Source organism: Meriones unguiculatus, chromosome 5, assembly GCF_030254825.1.
Source record: "Meriones unguiculatus strain TT.TT164.6M chromosome 5, Bangor_MerUng_6.1, whole genome shotgun sequence".
Classification (NCBI taxonomy): Eukaryota; Metazoa; Chordata; class Mammalia; order Rodentia; family Muridae; genus Meriones; species Meriones unguiculatus.
The window spans coordinates 979,659-995,367 of NC_083353.1; the positions used below are offsets into that span (position 1 = coordinate 979,659).

Here is a 15,709-nt window from a genome sequence, read left to right on the forward strand (position 1 = left end):
CACACTCTCGGGGAACCACAATCATTAGCGTGTCAAACGAACCAGGACCTGCAAAGGCCTCTCTGCTCAAAAGCTTCACAGATAACTGATTTTAAACACACACACACACACACACACACACACACATACACACACACACACGAACCCATGCACACCCCATGCACTGCCCAGTCCCTGCAAGGTCCTGGTGACCGTGTAAGACTCTTACACCCAGGGCCTTTTATTTATTTATTTATTTATTTATTTTTTTTGCTTTTTGCAGTCCAGACATTAGCACTGTGGTGTTACTGACAACGTGGCTGGGGAATGTAGGACCAGAAGCAGCAGCAGAAGCTTCCAGCGGCTCTGGGAGAGATGAGAGCTGATTTTGAATCCAGGCCTTTTTTTAAACTCCCAGAGTCCTGCTCTCTCATTCCTCCCCATGAGAGGCTGCAGAACTGGCACAAAGACCTGTTCCCTCGGTGGATGAGAAACGGGAGAGTAGGCAGGTCCTATCCCTGGCCCTAGAGACACATTGGCATGGGGACCTGGCCTCTCCCTCTCAGGCGGCATGGTTGGTTCAGGGTCTAGGTAGACATGTGATTCTGCCCCACCCCCTCCTGCACTTGGTCAGTACACTCTGGCTGAGGTCCCGAACACCTCTCACCTAGCTTCACACTCAGATCCCCTCTAAAGCAAAGAGGGTAAACACCAGCACAAGCTGCTTGTGGGAAGTAAATGCCGAGCAGAGGCCTGGCATCCGTGAATGTGTCTGTGTGTGTGTGTGTGTGTGTGTGTGTGTGTGTACGCACACACGCACACATGCACACACACATGTGCACTAACCTCCGTTGTCATTCCTCAGAAGCCATCACCCTAACTTTTTTGTAAGTGAGGTCTGGGGCATTTCAACTAGACTAAGCTGACTGGCCAACGAACCCCAGATATCCAGCTGCTACCCCACTGCGCTGCGCTGGCCAAAGGTTGCCACCATGCCTAGCTTTTTGTCTAGGTGCTGGAGATGAGCCTCATGCTGACTGAGCCATCTGCAGGGCTTCTCTGAAGTGTCTAATCCCAGGCACTGTGACCTGCAAACTCCTTCTGGTGTTCCCCTCCTCTGTGGAACTCCACTCTGCTCTCGTGCCTAGTGTAAATGCTCCTCACCCTCCTGAGTGTGGTCCTTGCCCTTTGCCCTCTGCTCCCCTCACATTTGATGACAGGGTCCAACTATGACCAGCTGAGGTGTGCATGCTCTTCCAGGCAGCCAACCCGAAGAGGACAGGGCCAGTGTCTACTTCTGTTTGCTTCTGTCTGGTTCAGGAGGGGACAGCCATGGTGACAACTCTCAGAATTGCAGGATACTTATCCTTTGGCACAGCCACTTGCCTCTGTCTTTCCTCGCAGACTGTCTTCTCAAGGGAGAAGCCTGTAGTCTCAACACTCCGGGACCTCTAGGCACCCTCAGTCCCTGGCTTGCTTTCAAGACTGTCTCACGGCCCGCAAGCCTGGACACCACTGATATTGCTTTATTAGACTGGCTGTCTCTACACAGCAAGGCACGCCACTCCTTTTTTCTAGAAGCAACCCTCTCCTGTGACTGCAGTCTCCACTGCCCCAGACTTCCCATCATTTGCCCTCTTCTTTCTCTCTGTCTTTTTTAGCGTAGGTAGCCATCTATAAGTCTTTAAGTCATTCCAGCATGAGGCAGCTGTGATGTTAAACTCCTCCTACTTTGGGCCAGCTCCTCCCACCAGCCCCACCCCATTTGTATGTGTCCACCTTTACTGAAGTGACACAGAGAGGGGACACAGGCACACAGACCTTGCAGCCACCACAGGCAGCAAAAGCGGTGTTAACAGTCACACGGTGCCGGCTCCGGAGGCCTCCAACCCTCACTTCCTCTGACTCCTGGGCAAGGCAGCTCCAGCTTCTCTTGGGACACGGGACCGGGTGACTAAGTCCCAGCAAAGGGAAATAGGCAGGAGTACATGACCTGAAGCTTGTGCCTGAGAACCTCCCCCAGCTGGCTGCAGGGGCCAGCTGGAACTCTGTGACCTGCAGGGCTGCTCGGAAGAGTCACCAACCAGCAGGGCAGGCGTTTGAGTTGCTCATTTCTGTTAAGCCATTTCAATCTGGGCTTGTTTATCACAGACTCAGCCGTCCCTGATTAATACAACCCTTAGGCTCTCTGTGCAGTTTGCATGAATGCATACAAATGACTGCCAAAGAAGTCAAGATGGAGGCGGGCAGATCTGCCAGTCCCAAGAAGTCAGCACCAAAAGGAAGCAGACTAAAGGTCTTGCCAATAGTGTAAACATCAAAAATAAAAGAAAGGACAAAGGATTCTAAACAGGTTAGTTACACAGAGAGCAAACACACAAAGGGAGGCGCTCTGTGAGGAGGACATACAGACCTAACGAATGAAGAAACTTCAAAACCCTCTACTCAGCAAAATGAGCTTCTATGGCCAAACCTCTAGTGTTGAGAACTGGAAGCCAAAGCACAAATTCTGGATCACCTGCTGGAAACAGAAATCACTGCAGCTTCCACCAAGGCCAACTTAATAATATCCAGTAAGGCTGAAGGTGAGAAATCTATCCGCTCAGGTAGGCAGGGGACATGTTCACGCTCGCACACTTGGTGGAGATGGGATATTTTAGCTCTGAGCTTCCTGGGAACTTAAAGATGATGCTATGGCTTAGGTATGAGTCTCTCTCCAAAATATTGACCCCCAGTGCCTTATTTAGAGGTGGGACTTTTAGGGAGTGTTTGGAGGATGAAGGCTCTGACTCCATCCATGGACCACCCGTAGATGATGGTGGTGGTGTAATTGCTCAAAGTCAGCTTTCAGAAACGTGTCCTTAGTCCCTTCCCTACGCTCTACCCCTCTGACGTTTATGAGTCACTATAATAGGAGGGCTTCTTTTATGCCCATGTGCCTCTTGTCATGCCACTGTGCCTCAACGAAGGCCCCAGGGCATAAAGGAGCCAAAGTTGCTTTCAGAACCCTCAAAAGCAAGGCAATAAAAAATTAGGTCAGTGGCCTTGGCTTTCTGGTTATGAGATCAGAGACAATTTCTTTCTGTGGCTTGTTCCTGAAGGTAATAGGTACTTCAATAATTGAGCACTTAGTCAACTTCCCCAAAACAACCAGCAGATTCCATGAAACTGATTTTTGAAATGCATATATAGTTCATGCAGGACACTGTTGATTATGGGGCCTAAATGTGAGCCAAGGACCAAAAGACAGTTCAACAAAAACAGTTGTAGAAAGTTCAAAGCCATGTGGCCCGTGTCTGAGCTCTCAGATGGCACAGGACAGCCTGCACCAGTTCGGGGAGGAACATTTTAATAGCAAGGGGAAGCCCATATTCCATGCTGACTATTACCCTAAGCAGAGCAGGGGAGAATTTGGTATAGGTTACGACTTCAAGCACATGGCCAGAGCAAAATGTCTTCTTGTTATTTTTAAGGCTCAGTCATGAGCTCTGCAGGTGACGGGGGCAAAGCCAGTGCTGCCTGTCCATGAAGATGAAGGTGTCCACCAAGACAGGGTCAGGACAGACGCCTTGTTCAGAGGTGTGAGGGAGAGCTAAAAAGTTGTGCATGTGTCGGGGAGGGGGATGTAATACCAAGAAAATGTATGTAGACACAAACTACAAACTAGTCTTGGTTCCTGCTCTCAAAAATTTGACAGCAGCTTCCCAATAGTCAACAAATAAGAAAGAAAGAAAGAAAGAAAGGAAGGAAGGAAGGAAGGAAGGAAGGAAGGAAGAAAGAAAGAAAGAAAGAAAGAAAGAAAGAAAGAAAGAAAGAAAAAGAAAAGAGAAAAGAGACAGAGTTCTGCCATGTATTATTTCTCTCTGAGAGTTCAGCTTTGGGTTCAAAGTTTGTTTACTTTAGTAGGGAGGGCCATGAGCTGGCCCCAGTGCATAGCTTTGATAGTTCATGAGAAAAGCTTCGGTCCCCAGAGAAGTGAGCCCTTGACACATCATAGCAAAAGTGGCACCGCATGAGCAGAGACCTGAAGTCATCCCAGAGCACAAAGAAGGACTTAGCGGTCAAGACTCAATCCATTTTTAAAGGGAATTCTTTAATTGGTGACTTCTAGAGTGATGGGATAGCCACCAAACTCCTCAGGCAAATCCAACTTACGTCCCTCGCATAATGGATCGAGGCATGGTTCCTGCCTCAGAGGCAAAAACCAGGGCATCATGGTCCATATTGGGATGAAAATGGGTAATTTTCAACTGCTTTTTCTGTTGGGTAGAACAGGAAGACAGGAATCAGCGGGAGGAGCTATTCATTATACGAAATGAGAAGTTTCCAGAAGCAGATGCTGTGGCTTCTGTCTCAGCATGAAGGCAGCAAGCCTGCTAATTCTTACAGAGCAGACGAGCTGGCCCTTCACTGGCATCGGAGCAGTTCTGTGGGGTTGGGGTACAGCAAACAGTTTGTAGGAAGCTTTGTCTAACACTTGAGGCAAAGGTTTCAGAGCTCTGAAAGCCAAAGGATAATCCTGAACTGGTGGCGTTGGCAGCCACAAAAGATGCTGCTGGATAACACAGAAGTGCCCTTTGTTGGAGCTGGGCCTCCACCCTCCAGCTCCCATGAGCTTCAGGAAAGAGCCTGCAGCCTGGAAGCCTGCTCTGGGATCTCCCAGGTCATTTCACACAGTGTTGGAGACCCAAGTGCTGAGAGTGAGTGCCAATCAGTGAAGTGCCAATCAGCAAAGAGAAGAGAAAAGTCAGTCTGCGAATGTTGCCAGCATAGTGCCAGGGTATCCTGCACCGTGGAGGGCAGATGGAAGCTGGCGTAGCATGGAAAGTCCATGCTGCCTTCTCCCCTTCCCTAGCTCAGTCTGTCCCGCTTCTGTCATGTCTTCCCTGTCTCTACTAGGTACCTTTCATTGATAACCACTTGTATAAGAAGTCTTCCCAGTTTCTGAGGCAACAGGTCCAGCAAGGGCCTCCTAGGGCAAGTGCAGGACAGAGTGGGAAGAGACTTGGCTAGCAGCAGCTTCCCTCCAACACCACCCCTCATACTGCCTGGGTCAGGCGTGGCAGGATCCAAGGGTCTTTATTCACCACGATCCTAAAAGCTAAGTCCTAAACGCTGGACTCTCCTGTAGCAGCTTTGGGTGTCTGGGATTTTGTGAGAAACAAGGGTTTGTTGAGTGGTCTATATGGAAAGTGTCCTGGCACCTGTGTCCTGTTTTGCTGCGCTCCCGAGCTGCCCTGGTACACCTGCTGGGACAGTCGTGGCTTCCCAGAGAGGCTTGAAAGAGCCTTGAGTTTATGGCCAAGGTCTCTGCTATCTAGACCAGGGGAGTCAGACTAAGACCCAACAGTCCCCGTAGGAGTGACAGTCCCAGAGAAAGTACCACACCCCAGAAGTGACAGTTTCCACATAGTCTCCACCTGAGACCCCTGGGTTCCTCCCCACTCCCTCTAGAATTCTTACAAACACCTGGCCAGACATTCCAGGTCACCACCCGCAGCCTGAGCTCACTTCCAGGTATTGCAAGCTCAGGGATAGAAGGGCTCCGTGCATCACCAAGAACAACAGGCCTTTGCCTGAACCTCGAACCCTCTCTCATCAGCAGATGCTGTGAGCTGCAGTTGAGTAATAACCTGAAAGTGGGATCAGACGGGTCCCCTGCTTCCTTGATGAGTCTCTCAGAGAGGAGGCCCCTGCAGGTTGCCTTCTGGAGTCAGCATGCCAGAGAAGATGGCCAGGCTGGGCCTTTTTTGAGACAAGTATTGCTGTTCCCTTCCTTCCAGTGCTCTTTAGATCTGTGTGGCCCTTGAGGACGAGCTAGATATGCAAAGCTTGTGTGGCTTCTCTAGCTGGAAGTATAGGGCTCTCTCAGCCGAAGCCAAGGGATAAGGCTGGAACTAGTCCTGTCAGCGATGACGAGAGGCCTGGTGCTCTCCATCTGTGACCAGCTTTTAACGGGTCACCTTGGTAATCAGTGGCAACAAGATCTGGATTCCAGGTAGGCTCTTGGCTTAGGAAGAGGGGTGGGGCCTGCTTCTGGCCTAGCAGCTCCCCAAAGCCTTAGGGAGTGTGTGCACGTGTGTGCGCATGTATAGGTGAAGTGAATGCACACGCCTGGGTGTGCATGTGTGTGGAGGCCAGGGGTCAACCTTAGGAGTTGTTTGTCTTGGTTTTGAGATAGGCCTCTCACTGGCCTTCGGCTCACCGTGCTGGCTGGGTTAGCTGGCCAACAAGTCCCAGGGACCTGCCTGTTTCCACTTCCACAAGTGTTAGAGTCGCAAACCACCAGTCCTGGCTTTTAACACGGTTCTGGGGCAAGCGAGCCTTTGCCCGCTGAGCCAGCGCCCCAGCCCCACGAGACTGTTCTGTAATCTTTTTGACAACTACATACATACAAAGATAAGTACATACACACATATAATGTAGCATTGTGTATCCCCGATCCCCTCCTTCATCCCTCTCCCACTCTTGCTGACCTGCCAGGGAGTCCCCCACTCACGCCTTCCTATGTGTGTGCACACACTTATGCGTGTCTGTGACTGTGATGGCCACGTCCTACCCAGAAGACAGTGTGTTTCCTCGAGTTCTTCTCCATCTTGCAGCTCTTACAGGCTCTACCCTCTCTCTCCGGGGATGTTCTCCAGGCCTTGGGAGGGGTGATCCAGATGTCCTGGGTGAGCTGTTCTCTCTGTCACTCATTCTCAGCACACTGGCCAGTTCTAACATTAACCGTACACTTCTTAAAAACAAAAACAACGCGGGCTAACTACTCTATGGGTACAATGTAAATGCTGAAAGGGCAGCTTGGCTACGACCCAACTCAGTAAAACATCAGTATTCACTCTCCCATAGGGCCTGTGACCTTGCAGCATGGAGTAGCCATTTACTAAGGGAGGAATCATGAGCCTGTCTCCTGGAACAACTGGGTTTTGAGCGTGTCCGCAGAACCAGGCACATGTTCACTCTTGAGTCTCAGATCTGGTCAAAAGTGATTGGTTACTTTCCTACAGTCAAGCGACTATTGTATCAGTGGGAACACCTCGCCTGGCACACTTCAGAACTGTGTCCACGCTGGGAAAGACAGCTGAGGACTTCTCTCCCCCAGCAGCCTCATAGCACAGTCTAGCCCTGCAGACACGCCCCAGCAGGGAGGACACTCTTCCTTTAGGGTAGGCTGGCTAGCAAGCCCCGGAGGCCTCCCCAGCACTGGGCTTAAAAGCGGCATGTGGGTCGGGGATCAGTCTCAGGGCCTCATGCTTGAAGGCTCAGCACTTCGTCGTTGAGCCATCTTCTCCGCCCCCTAGTCTTCAGTCTCTGTTGGCTTCTTCTCTCTCAGCAGTGGACACTGGTAGACCTGTACTCCTCTCTCTGTTTCTTCACTCCCCTGGGTCTGCCTTCCCTGATCCCTTGCAGGCTCTATGTCCTGTGATCCTGGCCAGGCTCAGCCTCCAGCCACTTGCTCCTTGCTCAACACTTCTCTCTGCAGGTCTGGTTGGTCCCCATGACACACCCCCGGAAGCTGTGACATGGCCTCAGCCAACTCACAGAGCTCAGCAAATTCTTACTGTTCCCCTAAACCTACAGCGAAACTTGCATGTGGCACCCGCTTAGCTCTTTGCCAGCTCTTTGCCCCGAAGTGTACCTACTGCAGCAAAAGGCCCACGAGTGGCTTAGCTGGTCAGGCCAGGAGCCTGGGTACTGCCCAGCTCCTTTCTGCCACCCACCCATTGCGCTCATCTTGACACACGTGTCCTTCATTTCTGAGGCCAGGGCCTAGAACGGGTCAGACCCGCCTACTTTTTAGGCTCCTCCCGGGGAGCACTTTGCCCGATGGCGTGGAGTAGACGTTTGTTTACTAAGGGAGGAATCATGAGCCTGTCTCCTGGAACACCTGGGCTGGAGAGGAGGCCCCATAAAGCGACGAGACCCTTTATTTAGGACAGAATTCTGCTGCTTGCTGGGCTCTGTAGGACCTTCCACACAGAGAGAGCTCTGCGTGGGGAGTTCTGCATGGGGCCCCATGATTATCTTCATGACCAATCAGCTACACTCTAAGGTGTGTAGTTGTGGGAAAGAAAGGAGCCTCAGGGAGATGAGCACTTCCCCCCACCCCACCCCAAATATCTCTTCTATCCAGAAGTGGCTAGAATGTTCCACTCTCCACCCATCCACAGGTCTCCCCTGCGTTACCATAGTTCCCTTGGTTGTGCCCCTCACCCCAGCCACTCCCCCCCGGGATTTCCAAATGCACAGATTCAGAAATCTCAGATGACACTTGCCAACCACTCGGTGCCCAGCTTGCTGGGCGCCTCTCACTCCCCAGTGAGTACCAGTTGGCTGTGGAAAGGAAGGAAAGAGGGAAGCTAGGGAGGCTCCCTTGGAATCTGAGATCTGGCGGGTCCTTGTTCCAGAATCTTCTCTGCCTGGCTGGGGGGGGGGGGCGCAGACCTGGCAACGCCTCCTTCTTTGTCATCTGCCACTCCAGCCCCTCAGAAGACCATGTTCACCCGCCTGGGAGACATGCATCCCTCTGGGGAACCCCGAGAGCAGAGTAGGCCTTCTGCAAGCTGAGGGGGTGGGAGAGTACACCTAGACCTGGTGGGCTTGGAGCACCAAGCACGGTGGCCTGGGGGAGGGGCCGAGCGGGTAAGGGAGAGGCTTCCAGACTTTCAGAGAACGTAAATTTTACCCCCGGCTACTTTCTCTGGGATTTATTTCTCCCTGAACTTGAGACTTTGCCTAATTACGTTTGGGTCTCTTTCAAAGCACATAAATTGCACCCAGTTCCTCTCTGTCCTTCTTAGGAATAAATCGTCCCTGTGTGAGGAGACATCTGGGGGAGAGAGTGAGACTTTATTAATTCGACACAGAACTCTGTCCCCCTGCCCTCCCCTCTGCCCCCTGTTGAATAATAAAATAATGAAGATTTGACTTGGACCAGGATGTGTGGATAAATATATTGGTGACATGAATGGAAATGGATTTATTGCGTAAACAGGAGACTTCATCAATCTAAACCTGGCCCCCTTTCAATGGGCATAAATTACATTTTCTTTTTCTACCAGTTGCTGTTTCTTTAAAACTGGATTTATCGGAACTGAGATTTCTCTGATTTATTTCATGGAGTCCTGTGCTTTCTCCTTCTGCTCAGCTCACTCAAGAAGCTTCCTTCCAGCTGCCCTCCAAATCCACTACCTCTGTTCCATGCTAGCATCAGAGCTGGGATGGACCTGGGCCGCCCGGGGCCGCCCGGGGCCGGCTCTGAGACACCTTTTTGCTTTCTCAAGCTCAAAGTGCTACCATGAGATGGCACACCCAGGAACAGAAAGTTCTTTCTAGGGCCCCTATGGACCCAAGGCTCACCCAGGGAAGCACCTGGCTTAAGCTGGTTCCGTTACTCACAGACAAATAGAGGCTTCTGCAAACATGAGGCAGAAGAGGTTCGGAGCTTATCCAGGAGAGCTCAGAGGGTGGCTGTTGGGGCTGCAGGGAACACCAGAAATATCTATCAAAGTCAAAGACCAGAAGCAGAGTCTGCAGAGATGGCTTTGCTTCTCCAGAGGACACAGATTTGAGTCCCAACAATCACACGGCTGCTAACAACTATCTGTGATGCCAGTTCTAGAGAATCTAGTGCTTTCTTCTGGCCTTCATGGAAACTGTAGTTACATGGTGCACAGACATACATGCAGACAAAATGCCCGTCCACATAAAATAAGAATAAATTTAAAGAGAGAGAGAAGAGGCCAGCAGCAGCAGGAGCCAGGAAGATGACTCAGTGCCCAAGACAGAGGGTGAGGAGGGCTCGTCTCCAGCACACCAGCATTCCCTTCTAATTCTAGCACTGAGGAGAGGGGTCGGGGGAGCCCGGTGGCTTCTTGGTCAGCCAGTGCAGTCAACTCTGGAACTTCAGGTTTGCTGAGAGACTGTCTCAAAAGCTAACGTGGAAATGAAAGAAACACCTGGCATCACACGCTGGCCTCCACATAGGCCTGCAATGCCCCCGCACACAGAGACCAGTAGCAGAACACCATAGCACAAGAGTTGGCGTGTTAGCAATTCAGAGCCCAATTTGGTTAATCTTCCCTTCCTCTCCTCCTCCTGCTTGTTTCCTACAAACAGGAAATTTGGTTCAGCACCAGGTGCGGTGTCTGACGAAGCAGGGATGATGCTTGGGATTGCCCTATCACAGAAGTTGTGCCCCTTGGACATCGTGTCTGCGCACTGCAGAAAGCCTTGAAAATCCCCAGTCATTTCAAACAGCACAGGCTCTGGAGACTTGGCTGGTGGTTGAGAGCCCTTGTCACTGTTGCAGAGGACCAGGTTTGATTGCCAGTACCCATGTGATAGCTCACAATTGTCTGTGACTCCACTCCTAGAGAATCTGAGGAGATCAGAATCCTCTTCTGATCCCTGCAGGCATCAGGCATGAATGTAGTACACGGACATAGATGCAGGTAAAACATTCCTACATATAAAAATAATAAAATACGTGAATCTTTAAAAACTAATAAAACAGCAAGAAATCCAGTATGGCCACACAGCTAGGTGGCCTTTGAAAACAAATGGGCTGTTGTTTTTACTGGAGAAAATGAGTGAGGAGTCTAGGAGTCTAGGAGTCTAGTTCTGTTGATTGGGTGTGGGTGTACAGGTTAAAGGTGGTGTTGTTTGTTTAATCGGGTGTTATTGTTGCTGTTGTTGTTTAATCGGGTGTTATTATTGCTGTTGTTATTTTGGGTTTTAAAGCATGGCATAAATTGGTCTTGAGCTATGTAACTGAGGATGACCTTGAACTTTATTCTCCATTTCTCTACTTCTCAAGTGCTAGGATTGCAGTCGTATGCCACGATGCTGGACAAGAACCACTTTAAAGCTAACAGGTGATGGACGGAAGTGGGCTCCCGGGACCTCTGGGGCTCTCCCATCAGGACAGAAAGGGCCCTGCCTCAGCAGCTTACTGACCATATGGAGGATTAGCCAGGAGGTGTCGGGAGGGAGGAGACAGCCCCAACCCAGACCTCATCCCTGTTGCCTGCCCATCCCACCCATTTGACCAGCCTGCATTGGCAGGGGGCCCATCGAGGGTCTGCAAGCTGTCATTCACCAGGCCTGCTGTCTGGCACAGGTGTTTCTAATAAGCGCTGCTTCAGGCTTGCTTCACCCAGGAGGATGTTTACAAGAGGGTCTGATGAGAAATTGTCTCCAAATGCTGTCTTGTAAGCAAGACTTAGGAAGGGAGGGGCTGGGCACGCCTCGGGCTATGAGCAAGCAGCTCTGTGGAATGGATCCTGGCTAGAACTCTTTCTAGCCCCCACACCCCCCACTTCTTGGCCAGGACTGGCAAGCTGGGGCCTTGGCAGGTCTGGGCCCAAGTCCAAGGGCGGTGAGCACCAGGGGTTTGGGTTTCAATAAACAAAAGCAATAATTTTAGGAGAGTCTCCCTCTGTAGTCCACAGAAAGGCAGGGTATCTCAGTGTCGCTACCCAAACAAAGGAGAACCCTGGATGTCACTGCAGCTTTCCCCTTTTGGGGTGCAGGGTATGGATGGGGGAATAGGGGATGGGGGATGGGCAGGCATCTCACAACGATGGTCTATTACCACCTTTGTAATAAAAAAAATCACATTATGCAAGAGTGTGTTTATGGAGAAGCCTAGAAAAAGAAGTGGGCCTCTATGAGTCTACCACCTGAGAGGAAATTGGGGGTGTACAGAAGTGGGGGGCGAAATGCTTGCTGAAAGGGACAGATAATAATATATTTTTTTTTTACTTTGAGCCCACAGGGTTTCTTTCAGAACTCCCCAAAACAGTTTCTTTCAAAATTCATATCTCAGCTAGGTGTGGTGGTGCATGTCTATAATCCCAGCATTCAGGGAGGGAGAGGCTGGTGGATCTCTGTAAGTTCAAGGCCAGCCTGATCTATAAAACAGGACAGCCAAGGCTACACAGAGAAACCCTGTCTCAAAACAAATGAACAAACAAACAAACAAAAAATCAGGAGACCAGTGCGCATGGGCCAGCTTGATTCTCCGGCAGAGATGCGCTAACCTGGGGTATGTTCAGGATTAAATAAACACAGCAGAGCTGTGCTCTGCCTCTCAAGATCATTCCTCCACTCTCGGGCAACTGGACAGTCGCTCAGGTGTGTCAGCCCTGCGTACTACACAGACTTGTGTGATCAAACTAATTGAACACCCTGTGTCCTGGGGAAGCCAAACCTGGCACGAGGAGGTCATGGAGGAGGTCGCATGTTGCAGAAGAATGTGATAACTTAAAAGTGAGAGTTCGGTGGGGCTGGCCCATGCTGGGCCAGACTTCCCGCGTCCTTCCTAGGCTGTGCAGATACAACACAAAGCGTGGTTTCTGAGGGCCACTGGGGTTTGCTGGTGCTGGCCGGAAACTCTGGGGGCATTTGCCGCCGGGAAAGCCTGTGTTGGAGAATCAGGGTGCGTTGAACCCAGGTGGTCAGAATCTTCTGGTAATAGGGAAGGTGGAGGGAAAACGTAGGCTGGGTGTCACGTGTTTCAGGCAGGACCGAGCACCCGGCAGGACCGGAGGGCGGGGATCAGCAGGTGGCCTGGGCTGCTGTCAGAGCGCCCTCTCTGTGTGGGGGCAAATGGCTTGGCACGGGGCAAGCTTGTAAGCAGGTTGGACATTAGAGTTTTGCTCTCGTTGGGTTTCTGTTGCTGTGACAAAACACTCTAGCCAAAACCACACTGGGGAGGAGAGAGTTATTTCAACTTATGGGCTACAGCCTGCCCAGGGAAGCTATGGCGGCACTCAAGGCAGAAACTGCAGGAGAGATCATGGAGGCCTTGCCGGCCCGCCTGGCTTGGCGCCAGCCCTCTTCTCCAGCCCAAGCCCACCTTCCTAGGGACGGCACCACCCACGGGGAGCCGGGCCCTCCACCACCAATTAGCAGTTAAGGAAATAACTCACAGACATGGCCATCGGTCCATCTGAGTGTAGCAATTCTTTAGCTGGGGCGCCTTCTTCCAGGTGACGCCTGGTTTGGGGTTAAGAAAGCTGAAACGAATTGGGACAGGTAACTTGCTTTGTGTCATCATAATGTTTTTGAAATACATGGGCTAAGGGGCAAAGTATAATCAAGTTTGAGGATCCATGTAAGGAGAGGTAGGGTCCTTCTCGTGAGCGGCATGGGCTGATGGTATGGATACAGATGAGGCGTAAGGGCCTGTGAGTGAGGCAGGTCTCCCTGAAGTTAGTTTTGGTGGCTCAGCCTTTGGTTAGGGTTGCCGAGAGTAAAGGTCTGCAGCTGTGGGCGTAGCCTTGTTTCGTAATCGGAATGCCCGGCCATGGGGTAGCTGGAACTGAGGTCATTGTTTGGTTGAGGTTCATGGGGTGAGTGTTCAGCCTGCGGCGGCCATGCCAGTGGTTTTCACTGAATGGTGGGAGCCCATGTAAGGCTTCGGCTGGGAATGGCAGACAGCCGTTGGGATCGGGGTCAATGTGCGGTTGGAAAGCTGGCGACAAGCACCTTTTGGGGCTTGGGGATCAGTGTCTTGTGGAGTCTAGGATTAGCTTGTGTGTTGTTTGCAACCGGGGAGCCAGCGTGCATTAGGAATTGGCCAGTCTCTGTGTGTCACTGAGTCAGAGATAAACATGGGGCCTGCCGAGCACGCCCAAGGGGCTGTGTCAGTACATGGCTGGGGATGGTCAGATTGGATTGGGGGATCAGCATGCTTCCAATAACCTGGGATTGAAGATGTGAGAGTCGGGCTGCAGCCAGGGTTGGCCTGGCTGCAGGTGTTAAGGGGTTAGTTGCTCGCTTTCTGAATGTGCTGGAGGTTGGGGTGTAGGTAAAGTTGGGAGTGCATGAGTGGCTGACACAGGGTGTCACACAGGCTTCTCACATAGAGATTGGAAGTCACTGTGTGACCACAAGGCTGAGAATAGACGATAAGGGCTGTAGGAAGGGAATATGGGTAGTTGGTGCTTTGTGCTTGATGGAGAATTCTGGGCCTCAACTTTTCAAACTGGGTTTCTCAGAATACAGAAGCCAGGCTTCAGGAGCCGTGCTTACATGGATAGCTAGGTAAGAACGCCCTAGCAAATGATACCACCCACGCCTCCCAACTGTCCACGCTGTGTGTGCTGACAGGTGCAAGGCCTGTTGAGTGGCGGAAGCCTCCATTTGCATTGTAACCCACTCCTCATAGTGCTCAGCAGCCCCCTCCTGTGTACACTGACCTCATCGTAAGGTATACAGCGGCCTCTTCTCACCATAGACACCCACTCCTCTTCCTGCGTACAGAGCCCTCTTCTCACAGTAGTCTTGTCTCATGATGTACACTGGATGGGCTTCCTTCCTTCCCCAGCTTCTATCTTCACCCCCACCTCTATGGCACTTCCTGGGATCATGCTAACTTTCTTGCCCTCACCCCTGACTAGCACTGCACCTGAGAAACCCAACATTTTTCTCTTCTCCTCTCTCCTCTTCTCTTCTTTCTCCTCTTCTCTCCTGTCCTGTCCTGTCCTGTCCTGACATGTCCTGTCCTCCCCTCCCTTCTCCTCCCCTCCTCTTCTCTTCTCTCCTGTCCTGTCCTGTCCTGTCCTGTCCTGACCTGTCCTCCCCTCCCTTCTCCTCCCCTCCTCTCCTCTTCTCTCCTGTCCTGTCCTCCCCTTCCCTCCCCATCCTTCCTTTCCTCTCCTGTTCTCTTCTCTTCTCCACTCCTCTCTGTTCCTCTTATCTCATCTCCTCTTCTCTTGCTCTTTCTCTCAGTTTTTTTTCTTTTCTTTTTTTTTTTTTTTTTTGCGACAGGGTTTCTCCATGTAGCCTTAGCTGTCCTGGACTCACTTTGTAGACTAGGCCACAGCCTTGAACCCACAAAGATTTACCTGCCTTTGCCTCCCAAATGCTTGTGATACTAGAAGGCATGTGCCACCACTGCCAGGAGCAACATTTTAAAAATACAGCTAACAAAAACATGTAGTGGGCATGGATTCCATATGGTTTTTTTTTTTTCTTTTTTAAGATAAAGCCCATACTTCATAGAGCCATGCCTCTGACAGTGATATACTCTCCTTAGCTCAGGAATAAGGGTTCTACTTTGGGAGTTCCAACAGGGCCCTCATAGAGCAAGAGGGACAGATACATCTAGACATCAGCCCTCAGGTCAGACAGCACGAGAAAGGCTGAGTGCGAGTCCAGAGGGCACCAGGCACTCAGTGATCCTGGATTTGGTGGTCGGCGTGGAGCCAGGGATGCAGCCAGCATGTTCTGGGGATTGAGTTCCTCTGGCTCTTTTGCTGCAAGGTCAGTGTGGGAGTGAGGTGGCTTGACTTGAGGATTTCATTGTTTCGGGGTGGTCCATGTCCCAATGACTCTGTGGGGATCAGCTTGCATTTGCTATGGGCTGCCTCGAGTGTCCCAATTGTGGTCAGTGTGTGGTGATAGAGACAATTGAAACACGCTTGACACTGGGGAAGCAGGCATGCAAGTCCAGTTCGACGTCAACCATTGTGGTGGGTTTCCTGGGGAGGGCTGTGCGGCTTCTTGGTGGGATAGTGATTCACAGAGTTTTGGGACGATAGTTCAAGAAGTCATACAAGAGTCTAGGGTTCATCCAAGGACACTAGCTGCCCTCTCCGTGGACACACAGAGCCCTGTCCCAGGCCACAGGGAGGATTTCTGCAGCACCAGCTGGCTTTCTGTCCCCATTTGTCCTCTCCTCCAGGTAGCTTTAGGAAGTGTCTGGCACAAGCACTGG

General features: G+C 51.2%; 1 long non-coding RNA gene across 1 annotated transcript; it reads right to left on the reverse strand.

Annotated features, from left to right (window-relative positions):
• Window positions 1-10,012: 10,012 nt before the first annotated feature.
• Window positions 10,013-13,665, reverse strand: LOC132654176 (uncharacterized). The gene is made up of 2 exons (XR_009591807.1): window positions 12,918-13,665; window positions 10,013-10,447 (listed from the first exon to the last, which is right to left on the reverse strand). It is a non-coding gene; the product is annotated as an uncharacterized LOC132654176 (long non-coding RNA).
• Window positions 13,666-15,709: the final 2,044 nt, after the last annotated feature.